Source organism: Pleuronectes platessa, chromosome 11 (genome assembly GCF_947347685.1).
Source record: "Pleuronectes platessa chromosome 11, fPlePla1.1, whole genome shotgun sequence".
NCBI lineage: Eukaryota > Metazoa > Chordata > Actinopteri > Pleuronectiformes > Pleuronectidae > Pleuronectes > Pleuronectes platessa.
The window spans coordinates 24,895,779-24,912,486 of NC_070636.1; the positions used below are offsets into that span (position 1 = coordinate 24,895,779).

The 16,708-nt window shown below is 45.4% G+C and overlaps 34 non-coding genes across 34 annotated transcripts; all 34 read right to left on the bottom strand.

Moving 5' to 3' along the window:
* Nucleotides 1–225: 225 nt before the first annotated feature.
* On the bottom strand, nt 226–417 carry LOC128451899 (U2 spliceosomal RNA). The gene has a single exon (XR_008340422.1). It is a non-coding gene; the product is annotated as a U2 spliceosomal RNA (small nuclear RNA).
* Nucleotides 418–597: 180 nt separating this feature from the next.
* LOC128452508 (U5 spliceosomal RNA) lies at nt 598–710 on the bottom strand. The gene has a single exon (XR_008341002.1). It is a non-coding gene; the product is annotated as a U5 spliceosomal RNA (small nuclear RNA).
* Nucleotides 711–1,224: 514 nt separating this feature from the next.
* LOC128452814 (U2 spliceosomal RNA) lies at nt 1,225–1,416 on the bottom strand. The gene has a single exon (XR_008341298.1). It is a non-coding gene; the product is annotated as a U2 spliceosomal RNA (small nuclear RNA).
* Nucleotides 1,417–1,596: 180 nt separating this feature from the next.
* LOC128452012 (U5 spliceosomal RNA) lies at nt 1,597–1,709 on the bottom strand. Its single transcript, XR_008340523.1, has one exon. It is a non-coding gene; the product is annotated as a U5 spliceosomal RNA (small nuclear RNA).
* Nucleotides 1,710–2,223: 514 nt separating this feature from the next.
* On the bottom strand, nt 2,224–2,415 carry LOC128452863 (U2 spliceosomal RNA). The gene has a single exon (XR_008341344.1). It is a non-coding gene; the product is annotated as a U2 spliceosomal RNA (small nuclear RNA).
* A 180-nt stretch (nt 2,416–2,595) lies between these two features.
* LOC128452014 (U5 spliceosomal RNA) lies at nt 2,596–2,708 on the bottom strand. Its single transcript, XR_008340525.1, has one exon. It is a non-coding gene; the product is annotated as a U5 spliceosomal RNA (small nuclear RNA).
* Nucleotides 2,709–3,222: 514 nt separating this feature from the next.
* Nucleotides 3,223–3,414, bottom strand: LOC128452864 (U2 spliceosomal RNA). The gene has a single exon (XR_008341345.1). It is a non-coding gene; the product is annotated as a U2 spliceosomal RNA (small nuclear RNA).
* Nucleotides 3,415–3,591: 177 nt separating this feature from the next.
* LOC128452015 (U5 spliceosomal RNA) lies at nt 3,592–3,704 on the bottom strand. The gene has a single exon (XR_008340526.1). It is a non-coding gene; the product is annotated as a U5 spliceosomal RNA (small nuclear RNA).
* Nucleotides 3,705–4,218: 514 nt separating this feature from the next.
* LOC128451827 (U2 spliceosomal RNA) lies at nt 4,219–4,410 on the bottom strand. The gene has a single exon (XR_008340355.1). It is a non-coding gene; the product is annotated as a U2 spliceosomal RNA (small nuclear RNA).
* A 180-nt stretch (nt 4,411–4,590) lies between these two features.
* LOC128452016 (U5 spliceosomal RNA) lies at nt 4,591–4,703 on the bottom strand. Its single transcript, XR_008340527.1, has one exon. It is a non-coding gene; the product is annotated as a U5 spliceosomal RNA (small nuclear RNA).
* Nucleotides 4,704–5,217: 514 nt separating this feature from the next.
* On the bottom strand, nt 5,218–5,409 carry LOC128451724 (U2 spliceosomal RNA). The gene has a single exon (XR_008340258.1). It is a non-coding gene; the product is annotated as a U2 spliceosomal RNA (small nuclear RNA).
* Nucleotides 5,410–5,589: 180 nt separating this feature from the next.
* Nucleotides 5,590–5,702, bottom strand: LOC128452017 (U5 spliceosomal RNA). Its single transcript, XR_008340528.1, has one exon. It is a non-coding gene; the product is annotated as a U5 spliceosomal RNA (small nuclear RNA).
* Nucleotides 5,703–6,215: 513 nt separating this feature from the next.
* On the bottom strand, nt 6,216–6,407 carry LOC128451939 (U2 spliceosomal RNA). The gene has a single exon (XR_008340459.1). It is a non-coding gene; the product is annotated as a U2 spliceosomal RNA (small nuclear RNA).
* A 180-nt stretch (nt 6,408–6,587) lies between these two features.
* LOC128452323 (U5 spliceosomal RNA) lies at nt 6,588–6,700 on the bottom strand. The gene has a single exon (XR_008340821.1). It is a non-coding gene; the product is annotated as a U5 spliceosomal RNA (small nuclear RNA).
* Nucleotides 6,701–7,213: 513 nt separating this feature from the next.
* LOC128451726 (U2 spliceosomal RNA) lies at nt 7,214–7,405 on the bottom strand. Its single transcript, XR_008340259.1, has one exon. It is a non-coding gene; the product is annotated as a U2 spliceosomal RNA (small nuclear RNA).
* A 177-nt stretch (nt 7,406–7,582) lies between these two features.
* LOC128452335 (U5 spliceosomal RNA) lies at nt 7,583–7,695 on the bottom strand. Its single transcript, XR_008340833.1, has one exon. It is a non-coding gene; the product is annotated as a U5 spliceosomal RNA (small nuclear RNA).
* Nucleotides 7,696–8,209: 514 nt separating this feature from the next.
* Nucleotides 8,210–8,401, bottom strand: LOC128451727 (U2 spliceosomal RNA). Its single transcript, XR_008340260.1, has one exon. It is a non-coding gene; the product is annotated as a U2 spliceosomal RNA (small nuclear RNA).
* A 180-nt stretch (nt 8,402–8,581) lies between these two features.
* Nucleotides 8,582–8,694, bottom strand: LOC128452018 (U5 spliceosomal RNA). Its single transcript, XR_008340529.1, has one exon. It is a non-coding gene; the product is annotated as a U5 spliceosomal RNA (small nuclear RNA).
* Nucleotides 8,695–9,208: 514 nt separating this feature from the next.
* On the bottom strand, nt 9,209–9,400 carry LOC128452865 (U2 spliceosomal RNA). Its single transcript, XR_008341346.1, has one exon. It is a non-coding gene; the product is annotated as a U2 spliceosomal RNA (small nuclear RNA).
* Nucleotides 9,401–9,577: 177 nt separating this feature from the next.
* On the bottom strand, nt 9,578–9,690 carry LOC128452019 (U5 spliceosomal RNA). The gene has a single exon (XR_008340530.1). It is a non-coding gene; the product is annotated as a U5 spliceosomal RNA (small nuclear RNA).
* A 514-nt stretch (nt 9,691–10,204) lies between these two features.
* LOC128451874 (U2 spliceosomal RNA) lies at nt 10,205–10,396 on the bottom strand. Its single transcript, XR_008340399.1, has one exon. It is a non-coding gene; the product is annotated as a U2 spliceosomal RNA (small nuclear RNA).
* A 180-nt stretch (nt 10,397–10,576) lies between these two features.
* Nucleotides 10,577–10,689, bottom strand: LOC128452469 (U5 spliceosomal RNA). The gene has a single exon (XR_008340963.1). It is a non-coding gene; the product is annotated as a U5 spliceosomal RNA (small nuclear RNA).
* Nucleotides 10,690–11,202: 513 nt separating this feature from the next.
* On the bottom strand, nt 11,203–11,394 carry LOC128452866 (U2 spliceosomal RNA). Its single transcript, XR_008341347.1, has one exon. It is a non-coding gene; the product is annotated as a U2 spliceosomal RNA (small nuclear RNA).
* A 180-nt stretch (nt 11,395–11,574) lies between these two features.
* LOC128452020 (U5 spliceosomal RNA) lies at nt 11,575–11,687 on the bottom strand. The gene has a single exon (XR_008340531.1). It is a non-coding gene; the product is annotated as a U5 spliceosomal RNA (small nuclear RNA).
* A 515-nt stretch (nt 11,688–12,202) lies between these two features.
* Nucleotides 12,203–12,394, bottom strand: LOC128451772 (U2 spliceosomal RNA). The gene has a single exon (XR_008340303.1). It is a non-coding gene; the product is annotated as a U2 spliceosomal RNA (small nuclear RNA).
* Nucleotides 12,395–12,574: 180 nt separating this feature from the next.
* LOC128452022 (U5 spliceosomal RNA) lies at nt 12,575–12,687 on the bottom strand. The gene has a single exon (XR_008340532.1). It is a non-coding gene; the product is annotated as a U5 spliceosomal RNA (small nuclear RNA).
* Nucleotides 12,688–13,201: 514 nt separating this feature from the next.
* Nucleotides 13,202–13,393, bottom strand: LOC128452826 (U2 spliceosomal RNA). The gene has a single exon (XR_008341309.1). It is a non-coding gene; the product is annotated as a U2 spliceosomal RNA (small nuclear RNA).
* A 180-nt stretch (nt 13,394–13,573) lies between these two features.
* Nucleotides 13,574–13,686, bottom strand: LOC128452023 (U5 spliceosomal RNA). The gene has a single exon (XR_008340533.1). It is a non-coding gene; the product is annotated as a U5 spliceosomal RNA (small nuclear RNA).
* Nucleotides 13,687–14,201: 515 nt separating this feature from the next.
* Nucleotides 14,202–14,393, bottom strand: LOC128451795 (U2 spliceosomal RNA). The gene has a single exon (XR_008340325.1). It is a non-coding gene; the product is annotated as a U2 spliceosomal RNA (small nuclear RNA).
* Nucleotides 14,394–14,570: 177 nt separating this feature from the next.
* Nucleotides 14,571–14,683, bottom strand: LOC128452519 (U5 spliceosomal RNA). The gene has a single exon (XR_008341012.1). It is a non-coding gene; the product is annotated as a U5 spliceosomal RNA (small nuclear RNA).
* Nucleotides 14,684–15,197: 514 nt separating this feature from the next.
* LOC128452867 (U2 spliceosomal RNA) lies at nt 15,198–15,389 on the bottom strand. Its single transcript, XR_008341348.1, has one exon. It is a non-coding gene; the product is annotated as a U2 spliceosomal RNA (small nuclear RNA).
* Nucleotides 15,390–15,566: 177 nt separating this feature from the next.
* Nucleotides 15,567–15,679, bottom strand: LOC128452024 (U5 spliceosomal RNA). The gene has a single exon (XR_008340534.1). It is a non-coding gene; the product is annotated as a U5 spliceosomal RNA (small nuclear RNA).
* Nucleotides 15,680–16,193: 514 nt separating this feature from the next.
* Nucleotides 16,194–16,385, bottom strand: LOC128452815 (U2 spliceosomal RNA). Its single transcript, XR_008341299.1, has one exon. It is a non-coding gene; the product is annotated as a U2 spliceosomal RNA (small nuclear RNA).
* Nucleotides 16,386–16,565: 180 nt separating this feature from the next.
* LOC128452026 (U5 spliceosomal RNA) lies at nt 16,566–16,678 on the bottom strand. Its single transcript, XR_008340536.1, has one exon. It is a non-coding gene; the product is annotated as a U5 spliceosomal RNA (small nuclear RNA).
* Nucleotides 16,679–16,708: the final 30 nt, after the last annotated feature.

The window sequence follows — 16,708 nt, forward strand, 5'->3', positions numbered from 1 at the left end:
CAGTTTTTGACAAACGCTTCTGATTCAATTTGGAATCCAGTTGAAGCTCATTGTGACCCCGTGCAGAGTCATGCATGATCACTTCACAAGGCAGTGAGTCATCAGAGCGGTTTTGCACACTTGTCAAACTCTGCCAGGCCATTGCCTCAGTTTCATTGACCCAGTGTAGAATTCACCTTTAAAACTCCACAATTGTTTGAGTGTTTGCTTTTCTACAAGGTAAGAACAGAGTGCACCGTTCCCAGCGGCACTGCAATGCTAGGTCGATGCGTGGAGAGAAGGTAGCAAGCTCCAAATTTCTGCTCCTCTTGCCAAAAATCTGCTTAATATGTAGTCCTCACATAGAGGACATATCAGATATTAAACTGATAAGAACAGATACTACACTTGATCTTAGCCAAAAGGCCGAGAAGCGATAATCCACAAGTGTTGGATGTCCACGCCAAGCTCTTGGCGCAATTCTCCCTTGCTGTGGTACCCTGTTTGTAGGTGTGCATAACAATGGCTGCTGCTCATCACCTCCGCCTAAGCTCTCCTTTGTGGACACTTGATTTCTGACCTAGACAATTCTTTGACTTTTCACAATTTCATAAGGCTCAGCCATAAAGCAAAGCCTGCCAAAAATAGATTCAACTCATGTTTGTTCCTCTCCACGGAAGTCTTTAGTAAAAGGCGAAAGACTTGTGCGTTATGAAGAAAAACCAGAGTCAGCATGGCCCTCTGTTCGAGAGCAGCGGAGGAGCCTCTCGGTCACAGTCACCACCTACGCGGTGGGCCTCTCTTTGCTTTCCGCATGTCAGATTCTAGTATACAACATTCCCACCACGCCCCCATCTGCCAACCAAAATTATACAAGTCTTTATTTGCTCCTGCCCTGACTAGTGATTGGCTTTTAAGCCTTTTTAAGCGATACATCCCTGAACCACTTACATTGGGTCCAAAAAGCTGACTCTGCTTTCTCACCAAGTCTCCCAGAGGATCTTGAGTGAAAACCAGTTTCAGTTTTTGACAAACGCTTCTGATTCAATTTGGAATCCAGTTGAAGCTCATTGTGACCCCGTGCAGAGTCATGCATGATCACTTCACAAGGCAGTGAGTCATCAGAGCGGTTTTGCACACTTGTCAAACTCTGCCAGGCCATTCCCTCAGTTTCATTGACCCAGTGTAGAATTCACCTTTAAAACTCCACAATTGTTTGAGTGTTTGCTTTTCTACAAGGTAAGAACAGAGTGCACCGTTCCCAGCGGCACTGCAATGCTAGGTCGATGCGTGGAGAGAAGGGAGCAAGCTCCAAATTTCTGCTCCTCTTGCCAAAAATCTGCTTAATATGTAGTCCTCATATTGAGGACATATCAGATATTAAACTGATAAGAACAGATACTACACTTGATCTTAGCCAAAAGGCCGAGAAGCGATAATCCACAAGTGTTGGATGTCCACGCCAAGCTCTTGGCGCAATTCTCCCTTGCTGTGGTACCCCGTTTGTAGGTGTGCATAACAATGGCTGCTGCTCATCACCTCCGCCTAAGCTCTCCTTTGTGGACACTTGATTTCTGACCTAGACAATTCTTTGACTTTTCACAATTTCATAAGGCTCAGCCATAAAGCAAAGCCTGCCAAAAATAGATTCAACTCATGTTTGTTCCTCTCCACGGAAGTCTTTAGTAAAAGGCGAAAGACTTGTGCGTTATGAAGAGAAACCAGAGTCAGCATGGCCCTCTGTTCGAGAGCAGCGGAGGAGCCTCTCGGTCACAGTCACCACCTACGCGGTGGGCCTCTCTTTGCTTTCCGCATGTCAGATTCTAGTATACAACATTCCCACCACGCCCCCATCTGCCAACCAAAATTATACAAGTCTTTATTTGCTCCTGCCCTGACTAGTGATTGGCTTTTAAGCCTTTTTAAGCGATACATCCCTGAACCACTTACATTGGGTCCAAAAAGCTGACTCTGCTTTCTCACCAAGTCTCCCAGAGGATCTTGAGTGAAAACCAGTTTCAGTTTTTGACAAACGCTTCTGATTCAATTTGGAATCCAGTTGAAGCTCATTGTGACCCCGTGCAGAGTCATGCATGATCACTTCACAAGGCAGTGAGTCATCAGAGCGGTTTTGCACACTTGTCAAACTCTGCCAGGCCATTGCCTCAGTTTCATTGACCCAGTGTAGAATTCACCTTTAAAACTCCACAATTGTTTGAGTGTTTGCTTTTCTACAAGGTAAGAACAGAGTGCACCGTTCCCAGCGGCACTGCAATGCTAGGTCGATGCGTGGAGAGAAGGGAGCAAGCTCCAAATTTCTGCTCCTCTTGCCAAAAATCTGCTTAATATGTAGTCCTCATATAGAGGACATATCAGATATTAAACTGATAAGAACAGATACTACACTTGATCTTAGCCAAAAGGCCGAGAAGCGATAATCCACAAGTGTTGGATGTCCATGCCAAGCTCTTGGCGCAATTCTCCCTTGCTGTGGTACCCCGTTTGTAGGTGTGCATAACAATGGCTGCTGCTCATCACCTCCGCCTAAGCTCTCCTTTGTGGACACTTGATTTCTGACCTAGACAATTCTTTGACTTTTCACAATTTCATAAGGCTCAGCCATAAAGCAAAGCCTGCCAAAAATAGATTCAACTCATGTTTGTTCCTCTCCACGGAAGTCTTTAGTAAAAGGCGAAAGACTTGTGCGTTATGAAGAGAAACCAGAGTCAGCATGGCCCTCTGTTCGAGAGCAGCGGAGGAGCCTCTCGGTCACAGTCACCACCTACGCGGTGGGCCTCTCTTTGCTTTCCGCATGTCAGATTCTAGTATACAACATTCCCACCACGCCCCCATCTGCCAACCAAAATTATACAAGTCTTTATTTGCTCCTGCCCTGACTAGTGATTGGCTTTTAAGCCTTTTTAAGCGATACATCCCTGAACCACTTACATTGGGTCCAAAAAGCTGACTCTGCTTTCTCACCAAGTCTCCCAGAGGATCTTGAGTGAAAACCAGTTTCAGTTTTTGACAAACGCTTCTGATTCAATTTGGAATCCAGTTGAAGCTCATTGTGACCCCGTGCAGAGTCATGCATGATCACTTCACAAGGCAGTGAGTCATCAGAGCGGTTTTGCACACTTGTCAAACTCTGCCAGGCCATTGCCTCAGTTTCATTGACCCAGTGTAGAATTCACCTTTAAAACTCCACAATTGTTTGAGTGTTTGCTTTTCTACAAGGTAAGAACAGAGTGCACCGTTCCCAGCGGCACTGCAATGCTAGGTCGATGCGTGGAGAGAAGGGAGCAAGCTCCAAATTTCTGCTCCTCTTGCCAAAAATCTGCTTAATATGTAGTCCTCATATAGAGGACATATCAGATATTAAACTGATAAGAACAGATACTACACTTGATCTTAGCCAAAAGGCCGAGAAGCGATAATCCACAAGTGTTGGATGTCCACGCCAAGCTCTTGGCGCAATTCTCCCTTGCTGTGGTACCCCGTTTGTAGGTGTGCATAACAATGGCTGCTGCTCATCACCTCCGCCTAAGCTCTTTGTGGACACTTGATTTCTGACCTAGACAATTCTTTGACTTTTCACAATTTCATAAGGCTCAGCCATAAAGCAAAGCCTGCCAAAAATAGATTCAACTCATGTTTGTTCCTCTCCACGGAAGTCTTTAGTAAAAGGCGAAAGACTTGTGCGTTATGAAGAGAAACCAGAGTCAGCATGGCCCTCTGTTCGAGAGCAGTGAAGGAGGCTCTCGGTCACAGTCACCACCTACGCGGTGGGCCTCTCTTTGCTTTCCGCATGTCAGATTCTAGTATACAACATTCCCACCACGCCCCCATCTGCCAACCAAAATTATACAAGTCTTTATTTGCTCCTGCCCTGACTAGTGATTGGCTTTTAAGCCTTTTTAAGCGATACATCCCTGAACCACTTACATTGGGTCCAAAAAGCTGACTCTGCTTTCTCACCAAGTCTCCCAGAGGATCTTGAGTGAAAACCAGTTTCAGTTTTTGACAAACGCTTCTGATTCAATTTGGAATCCAGTTGAAGCTCATTGTGACCCCGTGCAGAGTCATGCATGATCACTTCACAAGGCAGTGAGTCATCAGAGCGGTTTTGCACACTTGTCAAACTCTGCCAGGCCATTGCCTCAGTTTCATTGACCCAGTGTAGAATTCACCTTTAAAACTCCACAATTGTTTGAGTGTTTGCTTATCTACAAGGTAAGAACAGAGTGCACCGTTCCCAGCCGCACTGCAATGCTAGGTCGATGCGTGGAGAGAAGGGAGCAAGCTCCAAATTTCTGCTCCTCTTGCCAAAAATCTGCTTAATATGTAGTCCTCATATAGAGGACATATCAGATATTAAACTGATAAGAACAGATACTACACTTGATCTTAGCCAAAAGGCCGAGAAGCGATAATCCACAAGTGTTGGATGTCCATGCCAAGCTCTTGGCGCAATTCTCCCTTGCTGTGGTACCCCGTTTGTAGGTGTGCATAACAATGGCTGCTGCTCATCACCTCCGCCTAAGCTCTCCTTTGTGGACACTTGATTTCTGACCTAGACAATTCTTTGACTTTTCACAATTTCATAAGGCTCAGCCATAAAGCAAAGCCTGCCAAAAATAGATTCAACTCATGTTTGTTCCTCTCCACGGAAGTCTTTAGTAAAAGGCGAAAGACTTGTGCGTTATGAAGAGAAACCAGAGTCAGCATGGCCCTCTGTTCGAGAGCAGCGGAGGAGCCTCTCGGTCACAGTCACCACCTACGCGGTGGGCCTCTCTTTGCTTTCCGCATGTCAGATTCTAGTATACAACATTCCCACCACGCCCCCATCTGCCAACCAAAATTATACAAGTCTTTATTTGCTCCTGCCCTGACTAGTGATTGGCTTTTAAGCCTTTTTAAGCGATACATCCCTGAACCACTTACATTGGGTCCAAAAAGCTGACTCTGCTTTCTCACCAAGTCTCCCAGAGGATCTTGAGTGAAAACCAGTTTCAGTTTTTGACAAACGCTTCTGATTCAATTTGGAATCCAGTTGAAGCTCATTGTGACCCCGTGCAGAGTCATGCATGATCACTTCACAAGGCAGTGAGTCATCAGAGCGGTTTTGCACACTTGTCAAACTCTGCTAGGCCATTCCCTCAGTTTCAATGACCCAGTGTAGAATTCACCTTTAAAACTCCACAATTGTTTGAGTGTTTGCTTTTCTACAAGGTAAGAACAGAGTGCACCGTTCCCAGCAGCACTGCAATGCTAGGTCGATGCGTGGAGAGAAGGGAGCAAGCTCCAAATTTCTGCTCCTCTTGCCAAAAATCTGCTTAATATGTAGTCCTCATATAGAGGACATATCAGATATTAAACTGATAAGAACAGATACTACACTTGATCTTAGCCAAAAGGCCGAGAAGCGATAATCCACAAGTGTTGGATGTCCACGCCAAGCTCTTGGCGCAATTCTCCCTTGCTGTGGTACCCCGTTTGTAGGTGTGCATAACAATGGCTGCTGCTCATCACCTCCGCCTAAGCTCTCCTTTGTGGACACTTGATTTCTGACCTAGACAATTCTTTGACTTTTCACAATTTCATAAGGCTCAGCCATAAAGCAAAGCCTGCCAAAAATAGATTCAACTCATGTTTGTTCCTCTCCACGGAAGTCTTTAGTAAAAGGCGAAAGACTTGTGCGTTATGAAGAGAAACCAGAGTCAGCATGGCCCTCTGTTCGAGAGCAGCGGAGGAGCCTCTCGGTCACAGTCACCACCTACGCGGTGGGCCTCTCTTTGCTTTCCGCATGTCAGATTCTAGTATACAACATTCCCACCACGCCCCCATCTGCCAACCAAAATTATACAAGTCTTTATTTGCTCCTGCCCTGACTAGTGATTGGCTTTTAAGCCTTTTTAAGCGATACATCCCTGAACCACTTACATTGGGTCCAAAAAGCTGACTCTGCTTTCTCACCAAGTCTCCCAGAGGATCTTGAGTGAAAACAGTTTCAGTTTTTGACAAACGCTTCTGATTCAATTTGGAATCCAGTTGAAGCTCATTGTGACCCCTTGCAGAGTCATGCATGATCACTTCACAAGGCAGTGAGTCATCAGAGCGGTTTTGCACACTTGTCAAACTCTGCCAGGCTATTCCCTCAGTTTCATTGACCCAGTGTAGAATTCACCTTTAAAACTCCACAATTGTTTGAGTGTTTGCTTTTCTACAAGGTAAGAACAGAGTGCACCGTTCCCAGCGGCACTGCAATGCTAGGTCGATGCGTGGAGAGAAGGGAGCAAGCATCAAATTTCTGCTCCTCTTGCCAAAAATTTGCTTAATATGTAGACCTCATATAGAGGACATATCAGATATTAAACTGATAAGAACAGATACTACACTTGATCTTAGCCAAAAGGCCGAGAAGCGATAATCCACAAGTGTTGGATGTCCACGCCAAGCTCTTGGCGCAATTCTCCCTTGCTGTGGTACCCCGTTTGTAGGTGTGCATAACAATGGCTGCTGCTCATCACCTCCGCCTAAGCTCTCCTTTGTGGACACTTGATTTCTGACCTAGACAATTCTTTGACTTTACACAATTTCATAAGGCTCAGCCATAAAGCAAAGCCTGCCAAAAATAGATTCAACTCATGTTTGTTCCTCTCCACGGAAGTCTTTAGTAAAAGGCGAAAGACTTGTGCGTTATGAAGAGAAACCAGAGTCAGCATGGCCCTCTGTTCGAGAGCAGCGGAGGAGCCTCTCGGTCACAGTCACCACCTACGCGGTGGGCCTCTCTTTGCTTTCCGCATGTCAGATTCTAGTATACAACATTCCCACCACGCCCCCATCTGCCAACCAAAATTATACAAGTCTTTATTTGCTCCTGCCCTGACTAGTGATTGGCTTTTAAGCCTTTTTAAGCGATACATCCCTGAACCACTTACATTGGGTCCAAAAAGCTGACTCTGCTTTCTCACCAAGTCTCCCAGAGGATCTTGAGTGAAAACATTTTCAGTTTTTGACAAACGCTTCTGATTCAATTTGGAATCCAGTTGAAGCTCATTGTGACCCCTTGCAGAGTCATGCATGATCACTTCACAAGGCAGTGAGTCATCAGAGCGGTTTTGCACACTTGTCAAACTCTGCCAGGCCATTCCCTCAGTTTCATTGACCCAGTGTAGAATTCACCTTTAAAACTCCACAATTGTTTGAGTGTTTGCTTTTCTACAAGGTAAGAACAGAGTGCACCGTTCCCAGCAGCACTGCAATGCTAGGTCGATGCGTGGAGAGAAGGGAGCAAGCTCCAAATTTCTGCTCCTCTTGCCAAAAATCTGCTTAATATGTAGTCCTCATATAGAGGACATATCAGATATTAAACTGATAAGAACAGATACTACACTTGATCTTAGCCAAAAGGCCGAGAAGCGATAATCCACAAGTGTTGGATGTCCACGCCAAGCTCTTGGCGCAATTCTCCCTTGCTGTGGTACCCCGTTTGTAGGTGTGCATAACAATGGCTGCTGCTCATCACCTACGCCTAAGCTCTTTGTGGACACTTGATTTCTGACCTAGACAATTCTTTGACTTTTCACAATTTCATAAGGCTCAGCCATAAAGCAAAGCCTGCCAAAAATAGATTCAACTCATGTTTGTTCCTCTCCACGGAAGTCTTTAGTAAAAGGCAAAAGACTTGTGCGTTATGAAGAGAAACCAGAGTCAGCATGGCCCTCTGTTCGAGAGCAGTGAAGGAGCCTCTCGGTCACAGTCACCACCTACGCGGTGGGCCTCTCTTTGCTTTCCGCATGTCAGATTCTAGTATACAACATTCCCACCACGCCCCCATCTGCCAACCAAAATTATACAAGTCTTTATTTGCTCCTGCCCTGACTAGTGATTGGCTTTTAAGCCTTTTTAAGCGATACATCCCTGAACCACTTACATTGGGTCCAAAAAGCTGGCTCTGCTTTCTCACCAAGTCTCCCAGAGGATCTTGAGTGAAAACCAGTTTCAGTTTTTGACAAACGCTTCTGATTCAATTTGGAATCCAGTTGAAGCTCATTGTGACCCCGTGCAGAGTCATGCATGATCACTTCACAAGGCAGTGAGTCATCAGAGCGGTTTTGCACACTTGTCAAACTCTGCTAGGCCATTCCCTCAGTTTCATTGACCCAGTGTAGAATTCACCTTTAAAACTCCACAATTGTTTGAGTGTTTGCTTTTCTACAAGGTAAGAACAGAGTGCACCGTTCCCAGCAGCACTGCAATGCTAGGTCGATGCGTGGAGAGAAGGGAGCAAGCTCCAAATTTCTGCTCCTCTTGCCAAAAATCTGCTTAATATGTAGTCCTCATATAGAGGACATATCAGATATTAAACTGATAAGAACAGATACTACACTTGATCTTAGCCAAAAGGCCGAGAAGCGATAATCCACAAGTGTTGGATGTCCACGCCAAGCTCTTGGCGCAATTCTCCCTTGCTGTGGTACCCCGTTTGTAGGTGTGCATAACAATGGCTGCTGCTCATCACCTCCGCCTAAGCTCTCCTTTGTGGACACTTGATTTCTGACCTAGACAATTCTTTGACTTTTCACAATTTCATAAGGCTCAGCCATAAAGCAAAGCCTGCCAAAAATAGATTCAACTCATGTTTGTTCCTCTCCACGGAAGTCTTTAGTAAAAGGCGAAAGACTTGTGCGTTATGAAGAGAAACCAGAGTCAGCATGGCCCTCTGTTCGAGAGCAGCGGAGGAGCCTCTCGGTCACAGTCACCACCTACGCGGTGGGCCTCTCTTTGCTTTCCGCATGTCAGATTCTAGTATACAACATTCCCACCACGCCCCCATCTGCCAACCAAAATTATACAAGTCTTTATTTGCTCCTGCCCTGACTAGTGATTGGCTTTTAAGCCTTTTTAAGCGATACATCCCTGAACCACTTACATTGGGTCCAAAAAGCTGACTCTGCTTTCTCACCAAGTCTCCCAGAGGATCTTGAGTGAAAACCAGTTTCAGTTTTTGACAAACGCTTCTGATTCAATTTGGAATCCAGTTGAAGCTCATTGTGACCCCGTGCAGAGTCATGCATGATCACTTCACAAGGCAGTGAGTCATCAGAGCGGTTTTGCACACTTGTCAAACTCTGCCAGGCCATTCCCTCAGTTTCATTGACCCAGTGTAGAATTCACCTTTAAAACTCCACAATTGTTTGAGTGTTTGCTTTTCTACAAGGTAAGAACAGAGTGCACCGTTCCCAGCGGCACTGCAATGCTAGGTCGATGCGTGGAGAGAAGGGAGCAAGCTCCAAATTTCTGCTCCTCTTGCCAAAAATCTGCTTAATATGTAGTCCTCATATAGAGGACATATCAGATATTAAACTGATAAGAACAGATACTACACTTGATCTTAGCCAAAAGGCCGAGAAGCGATAATCCACAAGTGTTGGATGTCCACGCCAAGCTCTTGGCGCAATTCTCCCTTGCTGTGGTACCCTGTTTGTAGGTGTGCATAACAATGGCTGCTGCTCATCACCTCCGCCTAAGCTCTTTGTGGACACTTGATTTCTGACCTAGACAATTCTTTGACTTTTCACAATTTCATAAGGCTCAGCCATAAAGCAAAGCCTGCCAAAAATAGATTCAACTCATGTTTGTTCCTCTCCACGGAAGTCTTTAGTAAAAGGCGAAAGACTTGTGCGTTATGAAGAGAAACCAGAGTCAGCATGGCCCTCTGTTCGAGAGCAGTGAAGGAGCCTCTCGGTCACAGTCACCACCTACGCGGTGGGCCTCTCTTTGCTTTCCGCATGTCAGATTCTAGTATACAACATTCCCACCACGCCCCCATCTGCCAACCAAAATTATACAAGTCTTTATTTGCTCCTGCCCTGACTAGTGATTGGCTTTTAAGCCTTTTTAAGCGATACATCCCTGAACCACTTACATTGGGTCCAAAAAGCTGACTCTGCTTTCTCACCAAGTCTCCCAGAGGATCTTGAGTGAAAACCAGTTTCAGTTTTTGACAAACGCTTCTGATTCAATTTGGAATCCAGTTGAAGCTCATTGTGACCCCTTGCAGAGTCATGCATGATCACTTCACAAGGCAGTGAGTCATCAGAGCGGTTTTGCACACTTGTCAAACTCTGCCAGGCTATTCCCTCAGTTTCATTGACCCAGTGTAGAATTCACCTTTAAAACTCCACAATTGTTTGAGTGTTTGCTTTTCTACAAGGTAAGAACAGAGTGCACCGTTCCCAGCGGCACTGCAATGCTAGGTCGAGGCGTGGAGAGAAGGGAGCAAGCTCCAAATTTCTGCTCCTCTTGCCAAAAATCTGCTTAATATGTAGTCCTCATATAGAGGACATATCAGATATTAAACTGATAAGAACAGATACTACACTTGATCTTAGCCAAAAGGCCGAGAAGCGATAATCCACAAGTGTTGGATGTCCACGCCAAGCTCTTGGCGCAATTCTCCCTTGCTGTGGTACCCCGTTTGTAGGTGTGCATAACAATGGCTGCTGCTCATCACCTCCGCCTAAGCTCTCCTTTGTGGACACTTGATTTCTGACCTAGACAATTCTTTGACTTTTCACAATTTCATAAGGCTCAGCCATAAAGCAAAGCCTGCCAAAAATAGATTCAACTCATGTTTGCTCCTCTCCACGGAAGTCTTTAGTAAAAGGCGAAAGACTTGTGCGTTATGAAGAGAAACCAGAGTCAGCATGGCCCTCTGTTCGAGAGCAGCGGAGGAGCCTCTCGGTCACAGTCACCACCTACGCGGTGGGCCTCTCTTTGCTTTCCGCATGTCAGATTCTAGTATACAACATTCCCACCACGCCCGCATCTGCCAACCAAAATTATACAAGTCTTTATTTGCTCCTGCCCTGACTAGTGATTGGCTTTTAAGCCTTTTTAAGCGATACATCCCTGAACCACTTACATTGGGTCCAAAAAGCTAACTCTGCTTTCTCACCAAGTCTCCCAGAGGATCTTGAGTGAAACCAGTTTCAGTTTTTGACAAACGCTTCTGATTCAATTTGGAATCCAGTTGAAGCTCATTGTGACCCCTTGCAGAGTCATGCATGATCACTTCACAAGGCAGTGAGTCATCAGAGCGGTTTTGCACACTTGTCAAACTCTGCCAGGCTATTCCCTCAGTTTCATTGACCCAGTGTAGAATTCACCTTTAAAACTCCACAATTGTTTGAGTGTTTGCTTTTCTACAAGGTAAGAACAGAGTGCACCGTTCCCAGCGGCACTGCAATGCTAGGTCGATGCGTGGAGAGAAGGGAGCAAGCTCCAAATTTCTGCTCCTCTTGCCAAAAATCTGCTTAATATGTAGTCCTCATATAGAGGACATATCAGATATTAAACTGATAAGAACAGATACTACACTTGATCTTAGCCAAAAGGCCGAGAAGCGATAATCCACAAGTGTTGGATGTCCACGCCAAGCTCTTGGCGCAATTCTCCCTTGCTGTGGTACCCCGTTTGTAGGTGTGCATAACAATGGCTGCTGCTCATCACCTCCGCCTAAGCTCTCCTTTGTGGACACTTGATTTCTGACCTAGACAATTCTTTGACTTTTCACAATTTCATAAGGCTCAGCCATAAAGCAAAGCCTGCCAAAAATAGATTCAACTCATGTTTGTTCCTCTCCACGGAAGTCTTTAGTAAAAGGCGAAAGACTTGTGCGTTATGAAGAGAAACCAGAGTCAGCATGGCCCTCTGTTCGAGAGCAGCGGAGGAGCCTCTCGGTCACAGTCACCACCTACGCGGTGGGCCTCTCTTTTCTTTCCGCATGTCAGATTCTAGTATACAACATTCCCACGACGCCCCCATCTGCCAACCAAAATTATACAAGTCTTTATTTGCTCCTGCCCTGACTAGTGATTGGCTTTTAAGCCTTTTTAAGCGATACATCCCTGAAAAAACTTACATTGGGTCCAAAAAGCTGACTCTGCTTTCTCACCAAGTCTCCCAGAGGATCTTGAGTGAAAACCAGTTTCAGTTTTTGACAAACGCTTCTGATTCAATTTGGAATCCAGTTGAAGCTCATTGTGACCCTGTGCAGAGTCATGCATGATCACTTCACAAGGCAGTGAGTCATCAGAGCGGTTTTGCACACTTGTCAAACTCTGCCAGGCCATTCCGTCAGTTTCAATGACCCAGTGTAGAATTCACCTTTAAAACTCCACAATTGTTTGAGTGTTTGCTTTTCTACAAGGTAAGAACAGAGTGCACCGTTCCCAGCAGCACTGCAATGCTAGGTCGATGCGTGGAGAGAAGGGAGCAAGCTCCAAATTTCTGCTCCTCTTGCCAAAAATCTGCTTAATATGTAGTCCTCACATAGAGGACATATCAGATATTAAACTGATAAGAACAGATACTACACTTGATCTTAGCCAAAAGGCCGAGAAGCGATAATCCACAAGTGTTGGATGTCCACGCCAAGCTCTTGGCGCAATTCTCCCTTGCTGTGGTACCCTGTTTGTAGGTGTGCATAACAATGGCTGCTGCTCATCACCTCCGCCTAAGCTCTCCTTTGTGGACACTTGATTTCTGACCTAGACAATTCTTTGACTTTTCACAATTTCATAAGGCTCAGCCATAAAGCAAAGCCTGCCAAAAATAGATTCAACTCATGTTTGTTCCTCTCCACGGAAGTCTTTAGTAAAAGGCGAAAGACTTGTGCGTTATGAAGAGAAACCAGAGTCAGCATGGCCCTCTGTTCGAGAGCAGTGAAGGAGCCTCTCGGTCACAGTCACCACCTACGCGGTGGGCCTCTCTTTGCTTTCCGCATGTCAGATTCTAGTATACAACATTCCCACCACGCCCCCATCTGCCAACCAAAATTATACAAGTCTTTATTTGCTCCTGCCCTGACTAGTGATTGGCTTTTAAGCCTTTTTAAGCGATACATCCCTGAACCACTTACATTGGGTCCAAAAAGCTGACTCTGCTTTCTCACCAAGTCTCCCAGAGGATCTTGAGTGAAAACCAGTTTCAGTTTTTGACAAACGCTTCTGATTCAATTTGGAATCCAGTTGAAGCTCATTGTGACCCCGTGCAGAGTCATGCATGATCACTTCACAAGGCAGTGAGTCATCAGAGCGGTTTTGCACACTTGTCAAACTCTGCTAGGCCATTCCCTCAGTTTCATTGACCCAGTGTAGAATTCACCTTTAAAACTCCACAATTGTTTGAGTGTTTGCTTTTCTACAAGGTAAGAACAGAGTGCACCGTTCCCAGCAGCACTGCAATGCTAGGTCGATGCGTGGAGAGAAGGGAGCAAGCTCCAAATTTCTGCTCCTCTTGCCAAAAATCTGCTTAATATGTAGTCCTCATATTGAGGACATATCAGATATTAAACTGATAAGAACAGATACTACACTTGATCTTAGCCAAAAGGCCGAGAAGCGATAATCCACAAGTGTTGGATGTCCACGCCAAGCTCTTGGCGCAATTCTCCCTTGCTGTGGTACCCCGTTTGTAGGTGTGCATAACAATGGCTGCTGCTCATCACCTCCGCCTAAGCTCTCCTTTGTGGACACTTGATTTCTGACCTAGACAATTCTTTGACTTTTCACAATTTCATAAGGCTCAGCCATAAAGCAAAGCCTGCCAAAAATAGATTCAACTCATGTTTGTTCCTCTCCACGGAAGTCTTTAGTAAAAGGCGAAAGACTTGTGCGTTATGAAGAGAAACCAGAGTCAGCATGGCCCTCTGTTCGAGAGCAGCGGAGGAGCCTCTCGGTCACAGTCACCACCTACGCGGTGGGCCTCTCTTTTCTTTCCGCATGTCAGATTCTAGTATACAACATTCCCACGACGCCCCCATCTGCCAACCAAAATTATACAAGTCTTTATTTGCTCCTGCCCTGACTAGTGATTGGCTTTTAAGCCTTTTTAAGCGATACATCCCTGAAAAAACTTACATTGGGTCCAAAAAGCTGACTCTGCTTTCTCACCAAGTCTCCCAGAGGATCTTGAGTGAAAACCAGTTTCAGTTTTTGACAAACGCTTCTGATTCAATTTGGAATCCAGTTGAAGCTCATTGTGACCCTGTGCAGAGTCATGCATGATCACTTCACAAGGCAGTGAGTCATCAGAGCGGTTTTGCACACTTGTCAAACTCTGCCAGGCCATTCCCTCAGTTTCAATGACCCAGTGTAGAATTCACCTTTAAAACTCCACAATTGTTTGAGTGTTTGCTTTTCTACAAGGTAAGAACAGAGTGCACCGTTCCCAGCGGCACTGCAATGCTAGGTCGATGCGTGGAGAGAAGGGAGCAAGCTCCAATTTTCTGCTCCTCTTGCCAAAAATCTGCTTAATATGTAGTCCTCACATAGAGGACATATCAGATATTAAACTGATAAGAACAGATACTACACTTGATCTTAGCCAAAAGGCCGAGAAGCGATAATCCACAAGTGTTGGATGTCCACGCCAAGCTCTTGGCGCAATTCTCCCTTGCTGTGGTACCCCGTTTGTAGGTGTGCATAACAATGGCTGCTGCTCATCACCTCCGCCTAAGCTCTTTGTGGACACTTGATTTCTGACCTAGACAATTCTTTTACTTTTCACAATTTCATAAGGCTCAGCCATAAAGCAAAGCCTGCCAAAAATAGATTCAACTCATGTTTGTTCCTTTCCACGGAAGTCTTTAGTAAAAGGCGAAAGACTTGTGCGTTATGAAGAGAAACCAGAGTCAGCATGGCCCTCTGTTCGAGAGCAGTGAAGGAGCCTCTCGGTCACAGTCACCACCTACGCGGTGGGCCTCTCTTTGCTTTCCGCATGTCAGATTCTAGTATACAACATTCCCACCACGCCCCCATCTGCCAACCAAAATTATACAAGTCTTTATTTGCTCCTGCCCTGACTAGTGATTGGCTTTTAAGCCTTTTTAAGCGATACATCCCTGAACCACTTACATTGGGTCCAAAAAGCTGACTCTGCTTTCTCACCAAGTCTCCCAGAGGATCTTGAGTGAAAACCAGTTTCAGTTTTTGACAAACGCTTCTGATTCAATTTGGAATCCAGTTGAAGCTCATTGTGACCCCGTGCAGAGTCATGCATGATCACTTCACAAGGCAGTGAGTCATCAGAGCGGTTTTGCACACTTGTCAAACTCTGCCAGGCCATTGCCTCAGTTTCATTGACCCAGTGTAGAATTCACCTTTAAAACTCCACAATTGTTTGAGTGTTTGCTTTTCTACAAGGTAAGAACAGAGTGCACCGTTCCCAGCGGCACTGCAATGCTAGGTCGATGCGTGGAGAGAAGGGAGCAAGCTCCAAATTTCTGCTCCTCTTGCCAAAAATCTGCTTAATATGTAGTCCTCATATAGAGGACATATCAGATATTAAACTGATAAGAACAGATACTACACTTGATCTTAGCCAAAAGGCCGAGAAGCGATAATCCACAAGTGTTGGATGTCCACGCCAAGCTCTTGGCGCAATTCTCCCTTGCTGTGGTACCCCGTTTGTAGGTGTGCATAACAATGGCTGCTGCTCATCACCTCCGCCTAAGCTCTTTGTGGACACTTGATTTCTGACCTAGACAATTCTTTGACTTTTCACAATTTCATAAGGCTCAGCCATAAAGCAAAGCCTGCCAAAAATAGATTCAACTCATGTTTGTTCCTCTCCACGGAAGTCTTTAGTAAAAGGCGAAAGACTTGTGCGTTATGAAGAGAAACCAGAGTCAGCATGGCCCTCTGTTCGAGAGCAGTGAAGGAGCCTCTCGGTCACAGTCACCACCTACGCGGTGGGCCTCTCTTTGCTTTCCGCATGTCAGATTCTAGTATACAACATTCCCACCACGCCCCCATCTGCCAACCAAAATTATACAAGTCTTTATTTGCTCCTGCCCTGACTAGTGATTGGCTTTTAAGCCTTTTTAAGCGATACATCCCTGAACCACTTACATTGGGTCCAAAAAAATGACTCTGCTTTCTCACCAAGTCTCCCAGAGGATCTTGAGTGAAAACCAGTTTCAGTTTTTGACAAACGCTTCTGATTCAATTTGGAATCCAGTTGAAGCTCATTGTGACCCCGTGCAGAGTCATGCATGATCACTTCACAAGGCAGTGAGTCATCAGAGCGGTTTTGCACACTTGTCAAACTCTGCCAGGCCATTCCCTCAGTTTCATTGACCCAGTGTAGAATTCACCTTTAAAACTCCACAATTGTTTGAGTGTTTGCTTTTCTACAAGGTAAGAACAGAGTGCACCGTTCCCAGCGGCACTGCAATGCTAGGTCGATGCGTGGAGAGAAGGGAGCAAGCTCCAAATTTCTGCTCCTCTTGCCAAAAATCTGCTTAATATGTAGTCCTCATATTGAGGACATATCAGATATTAAACTGATAAGAACAGATACTACACTTGATCTTAGCCAAAAGGCCGAGAAGCGATAATCCACAAGTGTTGGATGTCCACGCCAAGCTCTTGGCGCAATTCTCCCTTGCTGTGGTACCCCGTTTGTAGGTGTGCATAACAATGGCTGCTGCTCATCACCTCCGCCTAAGCTCTCCTTTGTGGACACTTGATTTCTGACCTAGACAATTCTTTGACTTTTCACAATTTCATAAGGCTCAGCCATAAAGCAAAGCCTGCCAAAAATAGATTCAACTCATGTTTGTTCCTCTCCACGGAAGTCTTTAGTAAAAGGCGAAAGACTTGTGCGTTATGAAGAGAAACCAGAGTCAGCATGGCCCTCTGTTCGAGAGCAGCGGAGG